This window comes from Nelusetta ayraudi, unplaced genomic scaffold, assembly GCF_046127955.1.
Source record: "Nelusetta ayraudi isolate G7.1 ecotype Tasmania unplaced genomic scaffold, CSIRO-AGI_Nayr_v1 ptg000044l, whole genome shotgun sequence".
NCBI lineage: Eukaryota > Metazoa > Chordata > Actinopteri > Tetraodontiformes > Monacanthidae > Nelusetta > Nelusetta ayraudi.
Window position 1 is genome coordinate 1,076,366 of NW_027466094.1, and position 19,715 is coordinate 1,096,080.

A 19,715-nucleotide genomic window follows, 5' to 3' on the forward strand; every position below is an offset into this window, starting at 1 on the left:
GACAAGAAGGTATGGGTCGTGATTTTGTCAAGCCACGAGTTTCTTTATGTTTTTGTTCTGGTGGTGGGAGACTCACATCTCTGTCCACTTGTGGATGGTTTTGTGTTCTCTCCCCGGGCAACAACCTTGAACACGGGCTTGTAACAGACTCCGCCCAGGATTTTGCTGCGCTACTGGCAACTGTGTTGGACCGCTGGCCCAAGGTTTGTTTATCTGCTGTGACAAACAAATTTGAACACATGAATGTCATCGCCACTTTGTTTTATCAATATCAAGTAATTCCATGATCCATAGTTCAATAACAAGAATATTCATGAATTTATTTTGCATTTTTATGTTTGTTTGGGTTTGTTTTTTTATATACAACTATTTTGTAGGTGTTTGTGCTTGACTTTCCACCTCGCCTGACTGTCAAGACAGAACTACAAACAGCGCTACGTCAAGTATATCATCGTGTTGCTGCACGCATGGGTGTGTAAAATACATATTTTTGTTGTATTTTTTTCTCTTCAGTGACACTGTGCTAACAGATATTTCTTAGAATTGTGTGATTACATAATTGATTATGTGACACTTCTTCCAGGTTTAACATTTGTGTATATGGCCGATCACCTCCCCCTTCGTCAGCTGTACATGGTGGTGTTATGATGGTATAAGTTTTGCCTTCTTCAGCCTTACTTGCTCTTCATTTGATATGACAAATATGTGTTAACATGTTGTTTTCTGTTTAGGTGCACCTCAGGACTGATTTTGGTGGAGCGTCTGCATGCTGCATGCTCCATCAGCTCGCACCCCCTTCACCTAGGCCAGGGGTGTTGTGCCACAACCAATCATCGCCCAGGGTGTCTCCCAGAGTGGTTGTGACAGGTCCTGTCCACTTGCCAGTGTATGGACCTGCTCCTGAATGGACTCTTGTTGGACAGGAGGTTGAGGTAACCTGTTCATCCCTCTTTTTTTTCCCCCCCCAATCGTGTATTTGTCAAACTGTGCAACTTTTTATTTTAAAAATGAACACTTATCGTAAGTTGACTCTGATTTCCTCTCCTCTTTTTTTTATAGACAGTACCAACAGCTGTTGAGACTGCATTTCACACAGACATCCCGTCCAATCCCGTGTGGTTCAGTGAGGCTAAGGCTTAATCTCTCCTGTCCTGTTTGTGGGGGCGCTAATCCCGTAAGAGTCAAGTAGGCGTAAGCAGCGGCCGGTGAATAAGACGAGTTAACAACGGAAGAGCACATGCAAGAACGGCGGAAAATACCAACAACGGAAAACAAATCAAAGACCCACCCGCAAGTTACCACTCTAAAGTGTGGACCCACTTTGGCTTTTACGAGACGGATGACGGGAGGAAACTTCATAAAGAATATGCAATCTGCAACAACTGTTTTGCGAAGGTAAAATACAATGGCAACACTACGAATCTGCAGAGCTGCCTCGTTCGCTATCACCCGTCCCGTTTTTCCCAGAATTGTTCTCTTTTTTCACCACCTGTCCCGGGAAAGATAAAATCTCTCCCAGGACACAATTTGTCCCGTTTTTTATGGAAAATGACAAAACCTCATTTAATTTCCGTCTGTGGTCTAGATAGGGCTGCCAACCCTCCCGTAAAATACGCGATTGTCCCATATTTGGCAACTAAAAAGCCTGTCCCGTAATGAACTGATGGGGGACGCACTTCACTTTGTCCCGTATATTTTGGGACGCGGTTATTTATTTATTTATTTTGTCTGCATCATTTCTTTTATTGATTTTCAGAATCGGGGCAGTGAAAGGATTTTTTTCCCTCTTTCATCTTCCCTTCGGTTTGTATATCCCAAGTCCCCAAGTTGAGATAAAACAAGTTGCTACTGACTTTACATTACCAGAAAGCACTGTCCTTGTTTACATGAAAGTTATTAATGTTCATGCACTTTAATATGTTTGCTTGTGCAGTGCACGTTTGTTTGTACATTATACAAAGTTTTGGAATAAATGCAAGATCACAGGCATTTTCCTTTTTATGGGTATTTTTTTCTTTTTCAGTCACATATCGTCGGCAAAATTTCGAAGATATCGAAGATATCGTGTATCGTGATGTTGTCATTATCGTGGGCCAAATATCGTCACAGTATGGAATCGTGGGTTAGCCGTATCGCCCCACCCCTATTATCAACACAAGATCACATATGTACAGTACATGTACAGTTTAATTAGTGTGTCACTTTGTTTATGAATTCATTTCTTTATGTTCTTCCAGATGTCCAGCCTGAGACGTCGATCAGCACGCGTTGCCTCAAAAACCAAAACAAACAAGTGACATGTTGGTATTTGGGATATGTGTATTTTATTGTGTGCATCTTTGTGATAGGACAATAAATGCAGTTCTTTAAACGTTACTTTGTGTCCTTGTATTTGCAGGTGTGGGCAACACGTTCAACTGTCCACATGACTGAGTCTGCCTCCAGCAATGTCACAGCAGTGCAGCAGGTTTGTACTTATTCATTTCCACTTCATCACCTGTGTGTGTTTTCTAGGCTTTACACCCATCTTATCGGCTGTATCGGATCGGCCGATATTTGGCATTTTTTGAAACGTTCATGATCGGGCGTCATGTCATGAATCACCGATCAATGACGTCATGGTCGTGTTGAAACTTTTTTAATCTGTCTCATTTCCTCCAAAGTAGTTTCACAGCATCGACATGTTTATTTGTTTGTATCCGAGTGTTATGTAAATCTATAGATTTGGGTTTACATTGTTGTCAGTTCCTTTTGTCTGCTATGTGTCCGTTTGGGCACTAGATGGCGCAGTAGATCCCTTGTTCCCTTTTTTTTTGCTTGTTCCAGGTGCGGAAAGGTGATTGGCTGGTGCCAATATTAAAGGAGGAGGACTTCAACACCTCGGTCTCTTTGTCCTTCTCCCAGCTCCCAACCAGAGGCCATGTGCCGCAGCAGCAGCATTCTGTGTTCAGCCATCAATTCTGTTTTGTAATCTATTTCAGTTCCCTTTGTGTCCACGTAGCCCGTAGGGGAGGGAAGCCATTTGTGTTGTGACCCTTTTCTCCTGTGTTTTAGTTAAGGAGGTTAGTTTGACTGTCATTTATTTGATTGTTTTCTTCATAGGTAAGATCCATAAGAGAGCCATTTTGTTTGTTGTTTTGGCCATGCCCTCCCTGACGCCAGTGCAATGATGGTGACGTTTAATAAAAACCATCCTGTGGACGAAGCACCTTTGTCTAATTTGAGAGCTGGGAGAAGGGGGGGCGCCTTTATGTTGTGTCCTGGTTCCCCCTAGGCCGGGGCATAACACCGAGAGCTAATGATTCATGATTCAAAAACCTTAATTTTCGTCTTCGTGCCTCTTCCTGTTTTGAGTACTGTCGCTATGTGACGGACAATAAAGTTTCTTTGAATCTGCAATATATGCAACGCTACAGTACCTCGCGGGGGAACTTTGGCAAAAAATTTCAACACCACAAATTTAATCAGGCACTTGGAAAAGATACACACGGAGGACGTTGGATCGGTGATTGGCACAAAAATCATGACCGTGTAAAGCCTAGTGTTTTCCTTTCTATGTTTATTGGCATAAAATCACATCTTTCTCATTTTAATCAGGTTGAGGCGACGCCACAGATGACCAGAGCTGTGCCCGTGGTTCCTGTGGCTCCCGTGGTTGCCAGCACCAAGCCAGAGGAGGCCAGCACCGTCTAGGAGGCAACACAGAAGATCAACTAAGCTAAGGAGGCTTTTCTTTCTTCTTCTGTTGCCTCTGACTGCTCCGCTCGTTCTACGCCTCGCACATGTGATTTGTGATCCATCATCAGTTAGTACTAGTGAAGATGCAGTGGCAGATCATGGCACTGGTATTAGATTAGCCAAGGTTCTGCATGGTCACGGTTTAAAATTCCAGCACCAGCTGGCAACAGTGAGTCACTTCAGAAGAGCAAAACTCCTCACTTTGACATGGATAATTCTGACGTAGAGTTTGTCAGTGCTGTGACCAATGAAGAGTGTAACTTCTCTCCCCTTGATGTTGATGTTTGTTTAGACCTTTGCAAAAACTTGAAGATTCATTTGGACCGTGCGAGTTTTCCAATTTCTGATTGCAAAGGCCCATTAGGTTCGCCGTGTACAAATGAGAATTTAGAGGCTGATGGAAACTGCTTCTTCAGAGCCATCAGTCAAGCTGTGACTGGTTTATAGACACAGAAGTGGAAATTCAGGTTGCAGCAGATTGTTTACGATTAGATGTGTACACTTTTATCGATGGTCATGGGTTGAAGTACAGCTCTTGCAAGAAACAATTCTCACATTGTATATATTTATGGATGTATTTGTTTTATATGGAAGCAGTTACCATAATCCAAATTAAAATAAGAATATAATAACAGAAATGCTTTTTCATTTTAAGAATGAAGCTGCATTATTTGACTCATAATTAAAATGGTTAATAAGTCATTCAATCTGCATTTTCATTTTCTTCTTCAAGACTGCTCATTCTTGTACTTAATTCAAATGAAGGAAAACACATTTGAGATTTAATTTTCAAAACATGCACCAGCAAAGAGTTACCAAAATTCAATATGAAATGTAAAATTCAAAAATGAAAAAGCAATAGCAGAATGCTTTTTCATTTTAAGAACAAAGCTGCATTATTTGACTCATAATTAAAATCATTAATAAATATTCCTATATGCATTTTCATTTTCTTATTTGTGTCGCACCTTTTATGACACAATCAAAAAGAAAACTGAGGGCATTGCTTTTTAATTTTCGTGGTCCTGCCCTGCACAAGAGTTAGCACAACTCGAAAACGAAATCGCAATCTCAAAGTAAGCGCGCGGCGCAGGAAAGTGACGTCAGCAGCTCTCCACCTCCGCTGTGGGTATGGCGGTATGACGCCAAGTGTCATTTGCCTCCTGTTATGTGTAAATTCTAATGTTTGTGAATTTAATAAATGTATATATATACTGTATATTTAAAAAAAAAAAAAAAAAAAAAAAAAGTATAGCGGTATGACACCACTTTGCCATCGTTACTTTTCACGTCATTGAAGTTGCCGGTAAACAAGATTTAAATCGCCGAAAAACGTGGACCACTGACGGATCTCGTTGGTCGGAAAGATTTGAGCATGGCGCACATTGACACAATTGTTCAAACCCTGCTGGATTTAGCTTCCCAGGTGGAGTTGAATAGTGTATCTGAATCTGATGCTCGGGACCGAGTTGAGCAGGTATTCTGCCGTCCCAGATACGGACGCAAACAAGGTTGCCCTAGCCAACCTGTTGTCAGTTATGGAACACCTTGATGCACCAGCACAACATCAAAGCTAAAGCTATTTGTTACATGGGTGGAGTAACAGCTGTTCGGCGTCGGCCACCAGTCCATCCGTCGCAGGATGCGATGCAACGGATCATTGCTTCCGTTCGGTGTCGGCCACCAGTCCATCCGACGAAGGATGCGAAGCAACAGATCAATCCGTCGACTGGTGGCAGATGCTGGTGCGAGATCTGTCAGTGGTCCACGTTTTTCGCCGATTTAAATCTCGATTACCGGCAACTTCAATGACGTGAAAGAAGTAACGATGGCAAAGTGGTGTCAGACCGCCATACCTTTTTTTTCTTTTCTTTTCTTTTTAAATAAATAAAAAATATATATATATGTATATATATATATATATATATGTATATATATATATATATATATATATATATATATATATATATATATATATATATATATATATCTTTCTCTTTTTCACAAACATTAGAATTTACACATAACAGGAGGCAAATGACACTTGGCGTCATACCGCCATACCCACAGGTGGAGAGCTGCTGATGTCACTTTCCTGCGCCGCGCGCTTACTTTGAGATTGCGATTTCATTTTCGAGTTGTGGTAACTCTTGTGCAGGGCAGGACCACGAAAATTAAAAAGCAATGCCCTCAGTTTTCTTTTTGATTGTGTCATAAAAGGTGCGACACGAATAAGAAAATGAAAATGCATATAGCAATATTTATTAATGATTTTAATTATGAGTCAAATAATGCAGTTTCGTTCTTAAAATGAAAAAGCATTCTGCTATTGCTTTTTCATTTTTGAATTTTACATTTCATATTGAATTTTGGTAACTCTTTGCTGGTGCATGTTTTGAAAATTAAATCTCAAATGTGTTTTCCTTTTTCATTTGAATTAAGTACAAGAATGAGCAGTCTTGCAGAAGAAAATGAAAATGCAGATTGAATGACTTATTAACCATTTTAATTATGAGTCCAATAATGCAGCTTCGTTCTTAAAATTTAAAAGCTTTTCTGCTATTGCATTTTTATTTGGATTATGGTAACTATCTGCTTCCATAGTTACACTTGTGTTACAGAATAGTAAATGCTTCAGCAGAGTTTTATGAGGGTGTTTTTTTTGTTGTTGAAAGTGAAAATGTTGTTTTGAAAATGACTGCTTACAGGTCCATCTGTTTACTCTAACCAAGCATTCAGAACGAGTTGTCCAACACCGGTTTAATTTTTCAGGAATTGTTGACTTTAAAGAATCACGTTAATGTTCATTAATTCATGGAAGTGAAGAATAATTAAAGTAAATCTTAAAGTAACCTTGTGCTTCTGGGTTTCTCAATGTTTCAACAACATAGTTAAGTTCTTTCACATGGCTACTTTTATTTAACAGCTCTTTGCACACACGACCTTCAGGTCAAAAAGTAAATTCAGTAAATAGCATCACCATAAGGATTGCGTAATAACAGAAACAAAGGAGTGCAGTAAATAACCAATATCCCTGTGTATTTTTAAAAGGAACACTAGAGATTTAACAAGACACAAAATAACAGGAGGTTCACAACAATTTAGTGTCCATTCTCTGGATAGGGTCAGGGGGAGGCGCACTGCAGTGGAATAAGTGTCCATCCTGTGGAGAGGGTCGGGTGGTTTAGAGAGATGCAGTGATGGCCTCTCTTAGGTGCAAATACAAGTTCACAGCCTGATACGGATCTGTTGGTGGAGCAAGATGGGACTCAGGCATAAAGATGATACAGAGTTCATAAATATCTGGATTACATGGTACAGCCAGCCGAAAGACACATTCATTTTTGCACAGTTGAATGTGTTCATCTTCAACAGGGGAGAGAAAATCTGTTGTTCGGTAAAGTTCAGGAACAGCATGCGTCACATTAGGCCGACCGCTGGCGACGTTTAGGTTTCTTGATGGCCTGATGTTGTGTGCATTCCACACCTGTGCAGTGTCATCCAACTCATCCTGTAGAAAATGTATACATTTAGGAAGAGCTGTGCCAGCAGAACATAAATAAAACACTAAATTACAGCATTCACACATGAGCAACCCCACCCTCTCCCTCCCTCCCTGTCTCTGTTCATCCCTCTCCCCCCTTTCTCCCCATCTCTTATCCTCTCTGTTTCTACCCTTCTGTTCCATCTCTCTCCCCTTCCATCTCTGTTCCTTTCCCTTTTCTACCCCTTCTCTTTAGCATTCTTTTTCCTTTCCTCCCGTCTCTGTCTGTCTGTCTTCCCAACACCCCCTTACCCGTTTCTGTCCTCCCTCCCCTCTCTCTCACTCACATACACATGCACACAAAATGAAAATAAAACGTTATTCATGAACTCACCTGTATGGAGGCCCATACAACAAAACTGCAGGAGGCTTTTGTCCAGAAACTCGCCATCAAAATGCCCGTTGTCTCTGAGGTCTGATAACAAGGCTAACCAGAACTCCATGCGCTGGCCACGCAGGAAACCCCACCAATATTCAGTTCTTTGATTGGCGGTGCTGGCCCCCTCCAAGTAACTATCGAGGGTGTCGTCTGGTTGAACAGGGACGAGGATACGCTGGAAGCCTCTAATATGGCCATTTTCGGTTCCAAGGTCGCCTCGAACAACTCTAGGGCACCCCCCAAAACGCTGTACCGCTTCTATGTAGCACCCTCCAATTACTTTTGGGTCACTACTTGTTGTGTAAGCTTTGAGCCAGATTATTTTTCTTGAAAAGCCATCGATACATCCATTCACACAAATACCATATGGCTTCAGTTCATCATATGAGTCCAGGTGCCAGATGAAGTTGAGAAGTTTGAGAAGTAATTCCTCCGTCTGAGACGCCCCGCTTGCCTTAATGACACTCCTCTTGGATCCAGCTCCTTCAAAACCAAACGCACAGACTCTTTTCTCACACGCAGTCCATTTTCTCTGCATTTAGCATACAACCACCTGTACCCGTGAAGCTGCCCGGGGTAATGTAGCTGGTTGCTAATGGATTCAAACAGGATCGCCAGGTCGGAATAGGCTTTGCGTGGCACGAGTCCCCTTGGAATGTACAGCTGCATCCCACTCTAGACTGATCAAACCCGACAAAGAAAACAAATCCTGAGTCACTAAATATTAAGAAGATGATTAAAAGGATTGGTATGTTTGATGTATGGAGGGATTTTCATCCATCCACTAAACAATTGACTTTTTACTCTCACCCTCATTCAGTTTACTCGAGGATCGATTATTTCTTTATGTTCTGAACAGACAGACACAGGGTTTTAGATTGTAGAATTGGTGTTAGCGACATATCAGATCACTCAGGTGTATATGTGAAAATAAATGTAGGTGTCCCACACAAAAACACTATTTGGAGACTCAACACCTCCCTATTAAATTACACCTGATTTGAAGATTACATTAGGAAAGAAATTAAGGAATATACAGACCTTAACGGTAGCACAGTGACGTCACAGAGTATTTTATGGGATGCTGGAAAAGCAGTATTGCGTGGGAAGATTATAAGTTGGGCATCACAAAGGAAAAAAGAAAAACTTAAACACCTTAACGACTTGACAAGTAAATTAGACTCACTGGAACGGAAGCATGTAGAGACTAACGACCCCACCTTATTGGAACAAATAACCGTAGTAAAATCAGAACTAAATAAGAAACTGAACGACCAGGAGGAACTTACACTTAAGAATATCAAACAAACCCACTATGAAAATGGACCCCGTGCTAAAAAACTCTTAGCCTGCAGACTTAAAAAACAACAGTCTGGAAGATCCATATATAAAGTAAAGGACCCGGTCACCAACCAGATGTGTTATAAGCCAGAAGCAATACATAAGTCTTTTAAATCATACTACAGGAATTTATACACTCAACCCGAATTAGCAGAAGCAGTAACAGTCAATCAATTTTTTGAAATCCCTAGACCTGCCATCTGTTGTCACAGAACAAAATAAGTGCTTAACTACAGAGATTACAAATGCAGAGGTCGACAAGGCAATTTCTAAACTGAAAACAAGCAAAGCAGCCGGGGGAGATGGACTACCAGCAGAATGGTATAAGACTTTTAGGGACTCTGTGACCCCACTGCTATTTATTAAATTGTTTTAACTATGTCTTAAAAGGTGGCGAGACCCCACCATCTTGGAAACAGGCCATATTATCTGTAATACTGAAACCAGGGAAAGATAGGACAGATTGCAGCTCATACAGACCTATCTCAGTTTTAAACACTGATTATAAAATTTTCACTTCAATTATTGTCAACACACTAGAAAATATTATCCCTAACCTAATTGACACGGACCAGACAGGTTTTGTTAAAAATAGACAAACACAAGACAATGTTAGGCGAGCTATACATCTGTTACATATAATGAGCAAAGGAAACACAATGTCCTTAGCAATTAGCTTTGACACAGAAAAAGCTTTTGACTCTGTTCTATGGGAATTTTTATACCTGGTCCTGCAATGTTTTGGCTTTAACAATACAGTTATAAAATGTTTAAAATTCACCTGTGGCCCGGATCAGAATAAATGGCAGTCTTTCAGGTACAATCCGTTTGGAGAGGGGTTGCTGACAGGGCTGCCCACTGAGCCCCATCTTGTTTGCTCTATTTATAGAGCTACTTGTTCAAAAGATTAGGGAAGACCCAGAAATCATGGGAATACTATTCAAGGGGAAAGAATATAAGACATGTTTATATGCAGATGACATCCTGGTGACTTTATCCGACCCGGATACCAGTCTCCCTAAATGAATGCCCTCCTTCGACCAATGTGGTTCATATTCGGGATACAAATTGAACATAGAGAAAACTCAAACTCTTACTTTTAATTACATACCTCAAGAAAACATACGTAAGTCCTTTAAATTTAAATGGAAAACCAGAATTTTCAAATACCTAGGTCTTCATATTCCCAAGACCCCCAAAGATTTATATAGTGTAAACTACGGTAGCATCACAACCAAAATTAAAAATGATCTGGATAGTTGGACCCCCCTAGTACTTGATTTTTACAACCGAATAGATACTTAAAAAATGGTTATTTTACCACAATTGTTATTTCTACTCCAATCGCTACCTGTAGAAATACCCAATAAGAAATTCAGTGAATGGAATCGGATCATTTCTAGATTCATATGGCAGAACAAGAAACCAAGGGTACGCTACAAAACATTACACTTAACAGGGAGGGATGTCACTCCCATGCTTGGAGGACTACTATAAAGCAGCACAACTGCAGTATATAGTCTACTGGTGCAGGGCGGGTTACGATGCAAAATGGAAGGAGCTAGAATTTGACCAACTAGATATCCCACTTCAATCTCTGCTGGGTGACAAAGCTTTCAAGACTATATACTCTAATAACCTATGTGATGTTATAAAAACTCCCCTAAATATTTGGTACAAAGAGATGAGCAAAGCGCACCTGGAAAAAAAATCTCGGTTATTAAGATGGGTCGAACATGATAGAGTATTCTTGTGTTATTCTTTACCTTGGTTTATATTGTATGATCACTAGTAGCATGTGTAAACTGTTAGAATCCTAGGCTAACATATACGCATCGTATTTCACTTTGTTTTATGGCCTGCCACTGATGTGCTCGTCCTCTCCCTGTACAGGATATGAGCTGTGAAATCGGTCAACTATCGTATAGTCGTTGGTTTGTCTCTCTCTGTTCTCCTCCCTGTTCTTTCCTTATCTTATCCCCTCCCAGTCCTGTGTATAAGAGACCTTCTTCCTCCTTCCCACCTCGCACTCGCACTCCCATTTTACTGTGTTTTGTGCCTCGGAGCTCCGATCCCTTTTTTTATTGTTTGTTCATTAAATTACTTATTATCCCAGTATTCCTATTCGCTCTTTTCCACAACAATTTGGCGTCACGAACAGGATTGCTGGAGACCCGTCAGTGGAACTCTGGGACGTTGAGGGCCCGGGACCAGGAACGGAGGAAACTCCTCGTTCCCACTCTACCTCGAACCAAGCATTCAGAGATGAGAGGATCGGCGTCTAAGAGTGGATCTGATCGGCTTCGCGTCTATCCAAGCGAACCTGGAAAGGAAGTGCTGATTCAGAGATCGGGTGAGAAGTAATTGTTCTTGTCTCAGACATATCAGTGACCAGTGGGTTGTTTTCCTTGTCGTCTACGAACGGTCCCGGGGCAGGATGGAGCGCATACGTTAACCGTGCCTGTCAGGTCGGTGTTGATTCTGAATCAACACTGAAATTCCCGCTCCACAAGTGAGCCGGAAGCTTCTGGTAGGTAAACTACCAGAGGGGTGAGTTTTTTCTCCACCTTTTTGCTAGAGTAAGAAAAAGGGGTGCACGGGGACGCCTGTGTATTTTCTGACTTGGAATTTTGTGAAAACTTAGTGAAAAGCAAAGTGGCTGCTGCTGTTCCCCAGGGGGGACCAATTGTGGACGACATGAGGAAAAAATATGGTCCAGATTGTCTTGACATGTTGGGAATTTGGGTTGAAAAGTATGATTTCCCAGCAGGGGGATCACTGAGTTTGGAGGAATTGAGAAACCTCCGGGATAAATTGAAGATAGCAGAGGGAAAGGTTACAAAAAAGAAAAAAACAAACAAATATGCAATTCAGATCATCAAAGATCATGAAGGGTGTTTTTCATTTTGGAAAACTGAAGCAGAAGTCAGGGACAGGAAACAAGTAAAAAAAACAAAAACAAACGTGTGAACAGCGCTGGGCGCTGGAGCACAGGGGTGACAGAGATAACGGCAGAGGGTGCACACACTCACACACACTCCCCAGAGGAGGGAGAAAAGGAGCCGCTCACACACGAGCATTCAAATGCACCAAATGTCTGTATCCTTCTCTTACAGGCCCGAGGGACCCTCTCCTGGACATGCCTGTCTTCCCTCCTCCCGCCTGCCCTCATCCAACGCTACCACCGTACAACCCTGCGCACTCCAGCACCGACGCCGCAGCGTCGCCACGTTCATCAGGACTGCCGTCAACCAAACGGCCAGCCTCATCACTGCTTTCAGACAAGGGCTGCTCCCCCAGATCGCCAAAGCAGTTAACACAAGCTGCTGCGTGGGGATTGAAGATGCCCGGCTGACAGAGGTCCGACGTCATGCAGTGCACGCTGAGAGGCTTCTGCAGGAGGCCAGCGATGCAGAGGACAAGAAGATAAAGCGTGCCTCCCTCACCATGATGAAGCACCTCAGTGACACGGCGAGACGGCCCTACAGGAACAACGACAACCGACGAAGGGCGACTAGCGGAGACAGAGGCGAAAAGGGGGCGTGCCACATCTGCGGCCGAATGGGTCACTGGGCCAGAGAATGCCCTGACAAAGGAAGACACCGCGGGCAGAACCATGCCCACCGCAGCCAAGAGAGTGATCGTGAGGGCCGGAAAAGAGGATCCAACTCAGAGCAGCTGAGGGGGGAGAGTGGAGTGCGGGACACGGCATGGACCCGGTGAGACGGACCCCCGGCCTACAGCGTCTTTGCAGGGAAGTGATGCACACACACACATGCAACACGCTTCTTGCAATGAAGAAATGCTTGCTGTCCCCTCTAACTTCCCTTTCCCCTGCAGACACGTACACTGATTCATATTCTGATGTTGATTATTCGGAAACGTATACTGATTTACATGTTGATAATGATTTTTCTTCTGACAATGATTTAGGTTCGACTGATTGCTCTCAGCCTGACGGTGAGACATGCATTGACACTGACACAGAGTTTGAGGTTGATTTACGTGACCAAATTTTGAGCACCATTGACAGGTTTAGAGCGTCGTCACGTGCCGCCTCCTCCCACATACACGTTGTATAAAGAAGCTGCTTTTGAGAAACTGCCGCGGGTCACTTTTAGAATTATGAGTAAAAATATCACGTTCCTAGCCGATAGCGGAGCAACATTGTCGCTCCTTCGTGCAGAAGAACTTCCCCAGTGTAAAAAAAAAAGTGGGAGATATGTTTATTCTGTCGGGGCAGCTGGAACGAAGAAGGGAGAGCCTCTCACCACTCCACTTACTTGTATTGACTACGGCGACGAGACATGCACATCACAAAACCAAATTAAACACAGCTTTGTATTGTCAGAAGTGTGTCCGATGAATTTGTTGGGAAGAGATTTGCTTCTAGCCCTGGGCATGAATCTCATCTCCACCCCCAACGGGTTGATTGTTGCCAGGTAACGACCTTCCTCGACCTTGGCTCAAATTCCTAAGCCTCTCTTGCATGTCTATCAGTGGTTGCTTCCCCTCGAGGCCCCAGAAGAATTGATAGTGGCGGCTAACGATAAGGTGCCGGGTGATGCTCACTTCATGAAAGCTCCCAATTTGCAGTGCAACTCGTGAAAGAAACAGTGTGTTTGAGAGTCAGTTTTTATTGATTTTTTATTTTTTTCCCAAGCGTGAATGATGACCTCATTGTTTCTACGTTGTTTTGGGGCCCCCAACGATGCGTTGCCTCTGTTTCACTCACACCAGAGCAGAGTGCATTTCTTTTTTTTCGGTCTGTGGGTCTACCCCACCCCCTGCTACCCCACCCCCTGCTTTCCAAGAGTCCAGGCGATGAGTGGAAGGACCTAGGTCCGTTTTTGACGAAATGCCTGTCGACCAAAGACTGGCACCGAAAGGAGCGGGGACATTTTTACTCCCCCACCCTGAATGTGCATAAGACTGATTTTCCACTGGAAACACAGGCTCTTCGCTGTCTGCACCTGACAGAGACACGCGACAGCAAGCACCACAACACGAGTTTTGCATTAGTTTTCACTGACACATCGCAGCTGCCCGAGGACCTGAGTGAGGTTCCCTCCTCACTGTGGGCTTCTCACAAATACGATGTGGGACTAATCAAAGGTGCCGAACCGGTGAAGATCACACCCAAAAGTGATATTCGGCCCAACCAGCCGCAATATCCTCTGAAGCCAGAAGCTGTTGAAGGGATCACTCCTGTTTTTGATTCTCTTCTCGAAGCAGGTGTCATTGTCCCATGCCCCGACTCGCCAGTGCGCACGTCCATGTTCCCCGTAAAAAAGGCCAGAGTTCCTCCTCAACGTGATGACTGGAGGTTTGTTCAACATTTGAGAGCAGTTAACGCTGCTGTCCACGCCAGGGCACCGAACGTGCCCAACCCACACACGACTGCCTTGCAGAGCTAGACACAATTTTCTCCCCCCGACCTGACCTGACTGACGAACCCCTTGCTAATGCTGATTTTGTTTTCTACGCAGATGGTTCAGCATTCCGGGACGACAAAGGCGCCAACAGAGTTGGTGACGCAGTTGTCTCCGACTCGGAGGTCATCTGCTCTGACTCCATGTCCATTCCATGTCACCTCTCAGCACAAGGGGCAGAGCTGGTTGCGCTAACTGAAGCGTGTAAATTTGCAGAGGGCAAGTCTGTCACAATCTACACAGACTCCCGTTATGCGTTTGGTGTCGTTCATGACTTTGGGGCACTGTGGAAATGCAGGGACTTCCTCAAGTCAGACGGGAAGCCGGTGTTAAATCATGTGCTTATTGCTGACCTCTTGCGAGCCATACTTTTGCCCTCCCAAATAGCAGTGTGTAAATGTTCTGCTCACACTAACCTTCGTGACCCTGTTTCCCAGGGCAACGCCAGAGCTGACGCGGCAGCAAAGTCCGCTGCGAGGCAGCCTGCACCCTCGTCAGCCCCGATGATGACAGCCTCATTTGAGGAGGCTGATGCATCACTGGCTGAAATGCAGTCCCTCGCCACAGCGAAGGAGAAGGCCGCTTGGCGCTCCGCCGGCGCATGCTGGGACCACGTTACTGACATTTGGGTGGGACCAAACGGTAACCCGTGTCTGCCAAAACATTTATTTTCACATTTCGCTAAATTGACGCACGGTTTAGACCATGTGTCAAAAGGGGGGATGTTGGAATTAATTAATCAATTTTGGTTCACTAGAGGGTTTTCAGTCGTAGCACAGAAGCATTGTGAAGCGTGTTTAATCTGCCAGTGGAGTTGTTACAACACCTCAGTTATTGCTTTTGCCACTTCGATCTCCAGCTGTGTATCGGGGAGCCCCTTCACATTTAGGCAATCCATGTTCAGCACAAACTCTTCTCACATTTCTTGCAGAGGAACCTCTTGTCCTGCCACTTTCCAGCGATGTCTGGAAAGTGAAACTTGTGAGGAAATGAAACTTGTGAGGATGCCTTGCCTTGTTTTGCCATGTGAAAAATGAGTTCCGAATAGGGTTCCAGAGACATTTCCAATGAACAATTAGCTTTTCTCCAACAACCAGTGAGCAAATCTGCAGCGCTCTGCCTGAGTCAACACAAGCCTCTAACTTGCTGATCTCGTACCTCCCTCCAAAGACGAGGGTAAAACGCACTGTTTTTTGTCTTTGTGTTTTAGTGATTTTATTTTTTGTTCTTCAAACTATAAAAATAGAATCAAGCCATTTTCAAATGTTCTTGTATTTAATATCACACAGTTAAAAGGAAAAATGTCTCATATTTCATATTTGGTTTTTTTTTCATTGTAAAACGAAAAACAAATTAGCGTCCGTTTTTGGTTTTTCAATCCAATGACCAAAACATACTCGGACCATAATGGACTTATTGGTGATTTTATTTATGAGTCAAATAATGCAGCCACGTTCTTAAAATGAAAAAGCATTTCTGCTGTTGCTTTTTCATTTGGATTATGGTAACTGTCTGCTTCCACACTCCAGTGGTTCTGCACATTAGTATAAATAGAGTGATTCTCTATCATGACATCACAGGACGGCAGCACACTGACTCATTCCATGAACCTGGACACTGATGATCCAGACTTTGGACCAGCTGAGCCAACAGGCCACAGTGGAAACGGGTCAGAACATGGGACTGGCTGCTGAAAGTATACAGGTAGGTGGCGCTGTCATCCCAAGTTGTGTGGTGTGGAGGATCGGGGCCAAAGTTCCAGATGCTCACAGATGTGACTGTGGATTCAGGAGGAGTGTTTGAAGGCTGGACTCCCAACAGTGATTGGCTGCTGAGGACCTCTCAATCACAATCAGGTTATTTAGTGGCTGTGAGATTGAAAGTGAGATTGCATTGTCCAGGGAGGAGGACAGCAGTCAGTCATGTTTCACCTCCAGTCAACACGCAGTGGTTCACATGAAGGTCCAAGAGGCCTACAGACCTACACAGAGTCTGGATGTGGCAGCACAGTGGCATCATTGTCTTTGTTCTGTTGTTTGGTCATTGTGATCCAATGTAATGTGAGAGAAGGACGAGTGCAGTTCTATTGGAGTGAGTTGCTTACAAATACAGATTGCACAATTTCTATCCCAATTGTTAAGTGGGAAAGAGACCTGTCTCTCCAGCCTCACTCTAATTTCTGGAGAACAATCTGCCTGAACACCTTTTCACTGATAAAACAACCTAATCTACAATTAATACATTTTAAAGTACTCCACAGGATCCACTACACCGGGCAGCGGATGTTTCAGATGGGCATGACCGCCTCTCAGACCTGCTCACACTGCACAGTTAATGTCCCAGATAATTACCTACACGCTGTATGGCATTGCCCACCAGTAAATAAATTCTGGCACGTAGTATGCAATGATCTATCAGCACAGGTTGGTTACAACATCACAGCCACTCCTTCTTTTTGTCTCTTAGGGGACCTCAGTGATATCAAATCAGATAAGGCAGAATCTCGCATGCTGATCACCTCATTATCTATCGCTAAGAAAACAATCCTCACAAACTGGAAAACAAAACAACACCTGCACATTGCACAATATAGGAACTTACTGTTAGACCACACCTCCTTGGTAGGAATGTCTGCTGGTTGGGCGTGGGGGTTGGGCTGCTTTGCGGGTTGGTGGGGGGTCGGGGGATGTCTACCACGCGGGGGGCTGGGCCTGATGGTTGGTGGGTGGTGCTCTGGGGGTTGTGCTCTGGGGGGGCGTCCCTGGCTCTGGTCTGGGGGCCCCCTTGTTGGTGGGAGGGCTGGTCCGTCCCTGTGTCTGGGGACTGGTGCTGGATCGTAAGCGGTGGGGTCACATGCCTGGGGTGGGGCTGCGCGTTCGCCGGCTACCGCTCCTGTGTGCCCGGGTGGTGCCTTCTGTCCCACCTTCGCCCTCCGTCTCCTTGGTCGCTGCCGCTGCTCCGGGGCCCTCGGGCGGTGGGGGGTGGGCCCCCTTTGGCTCCTGGATCCCTGTGGTGTCCCCAGCCCCGATGTCGCTGAGGGGGCGCCCTGACCGGGAGTCCCCCCTGGTCACATAATAGGTGTTTGTTTTGTTTTTTTGTTTTTTTCCCTAAATTTTTAATTAATTTATTTATTTTCTTCTGTTTCGGGGGATTTGTGTCTTGGGTGGTCGCTGCCCGGCCTTCTGGCCGGGCGCCGTGGGGGACTCGATGTGGGCGGCGACCGGGTCCCCGGTGGGCCTGCCCCCAGTACGGTCTCCTCACCCTTGCTATGGGGCACCGACTGCACCCTCGTTGGCGAGGACCTGGCCCCCACGCAGTCAATGACCCACTGACATTATCACTAGGGCTTTGGATGAGAGTCTCCATCGCCCTGCTCAGCAGCAGTGTGGTTGCCCCAGGGCCTTACCACCCCTCCATTTTAAACGCACCATAGTTCAACACACCAGCAAGTGCACATATACACACACTGACACCCCTACACACAGTGGGGCCGGCCTGCTAGCGGGGGCGGGATCCAGCATCTTTCCCACCCTGGATGGGTCCTGTGCAGTCCGGTGCCCCTGGGGTGTGAGACCGGCTGGGCCTATGGGGACCGCTGCCCGGGTGGTCCCCCTGCGCCGCTCGGGGGCGGCTGGGCGGCGATGACCCGAGACACAGGGGTCTGACAGTGGTGGGCGGGGGTCCACAGGTTGTTTATCTAATTTTATCTTTTTATTTTATTTATTTATTTATTTATTTATTTTTTATTTTATTTTGGGGGGGCGGTCGATGCGCCATACTGGGTCCGTAGGGGGGGGGCCTCTGGGTGCCCGGGCCTGCTTTGGGTACCAATCCTCCCGGTGGGTGAAGGGGCTGGGTCCTGTCATGGGGATGAGTCCGGTCTCGCTTGCCCTGTGGGGCCCCCGTTCGGAGAAAATCAGTGTGTAGTTCAAACTTTGTGCGTCTTTGTGTTCAGTTTTTCTGCTGTAGTTGTGCTTTTCTTTTCATTCCAGATGAATTCCACTCAATTTCCTTTTCAAACCTTGTAGGTGTTGAGTGAGCTGCAGTGCCCCCTGGCTGCAAGCTTCATACTGTGACTCTGCCGACCGAGGTAAAAAACCAACGAACTCTGACACTTTGCTGAGGACCTCCTGGAGGAGCTGAAGGTGCAGAACCTTGTCAGGCCTCTCTGAGGAGGAACTTGCGGCTGTCGGTCCTCTGCTGCCCCCTGCTGGTCACACAGGCCTCTTACACCGCCGTTCGTCTCTTCAGCACATATTTAATTTTTTAATGGCTCTATAAACGTCACTGATGAGACGATTTTATGATTCCTGCAGTTAAAATTTCTTAATTCCAAATCTGCAAAAACCTTCTGATCAATGAAGACAGAGTTGATTAAAATGATTTCAAAATTGATCCGTTTGAGAAAAGCTGCACTGTGGCATTGTTTGCATGTTGTTTTAGCTCTCAGTTGCTTCATTTCGCATTTTTCTTAAAAGCTTCGTTTAGTGGTCCATTGTGGTCAATGGGACACTGAACATCCGCTTTGTGTGCCCGAGTTTTAAGAGGATCAGGTGCGGACATTTTAGCATTTAAATTATTATGGCTTATTAGCATAGGTACGTAGTACCTCACCTGTCCGTTCTTTTTACAGTGCTTCCTGAACACCTCACCGGCACACTACAGCCGCCTGCGAGCACAAAGCTGCGCAGAGCCTCCTCGTTCTCCTCACCTGGAGGACGCTTGGTGATCAAGACATGAGGCCCAAAACTTGGTGCAGGAACACTGCTGCTTCGCCCGCACTTGATTGTGCTAGCCGCCCTGTACAGACGGTCGACAGTGCATGTTGCTTCCGTCCCGCCTTGGTTTTACTTGTTGTTTTTCCGTTCTTGCGTTGTTTTTCTTCGTTTGCTTACGTCGCCACTGCTGACCCTCAGACAGCAGACGTTACACTATCAAGTCGCCGGTCCAGCTACAGTGGTGTGCGTGCGTGTATGCGTGTGCGTGGTTGGTGGGAACTTGGTTGGTGTGTGTGTGTGTGTGTGTGTGTGTGTGTGTGTGTGTGTGTGTGTGTGTGTGTGTGTGTGTGTGTGTGTGATTGCATTGTTTGTTTGTTTTTCTTGCTATTTCAGTACATGTGACAGATTTTAGGGAACTTTTAGTAACCAACTGTTTATCTTTTCTTTTGTAGTCGCTGAGAGGTGGTGGCGGTGTCCCGGGTGGTGGGCCCCTTCGAGTGCTGTGACCCGGGATTGTGGTTGTTTTCTTCTTTTTTTTTGCACTTCACTTTCTTTGCAGGTGT